Source organism: Odontomachus brunneus, unplaced genomic scaffold, assembly GCF_010583005.1.
Source record: "Odontomachus brunneus isolate Ranch 3 - 2012 unplaced genomic scaffold, Obru_v1 Obru_scaffold_232, whole genome shotgun sequence".
NCBI classification, from domain to species: Eukaryota; Metazoa; Arthropoda; class Insecta; order Hymenoptera; family Formicidae; genus Odontomachus; species Odontomachus brunneus.
This window is the reverse complement of record NW_022639682.1, coordinates 465,600-465,959: the sequence shown is the minus strand read 5'-3', so window position 1 is coordinate 465,959 and position 360 is coordinate 465,600.

Here is a 360-nt window from a genome sequence, read left to right as displayed (position 1 = left end):
GTAATCTTTTAGATATTTGCTTTTTTATATCTCAGTGTTAGGCACGTTCATGTCTACATTGTTGTAAACTATGATTATATATACTTATGCATGATTCTACATATTTACATATAATTATATATATTTCTGCATACTTATACATTAATATACATAATTATACAAAGTAACAAATCATTCGCAAATCGCACATTCTGTATAATTATACATTATTATACCTCATTATGCATAAATATGTATATGTTTGTATATATTTATACAATTTTATTTAGGCATATATCTTCATATATAATTATATCCAGGTGACATCAGACAACATCATACAAAATTATGTATAAAGTCTTAGAAACTTATATATAATTG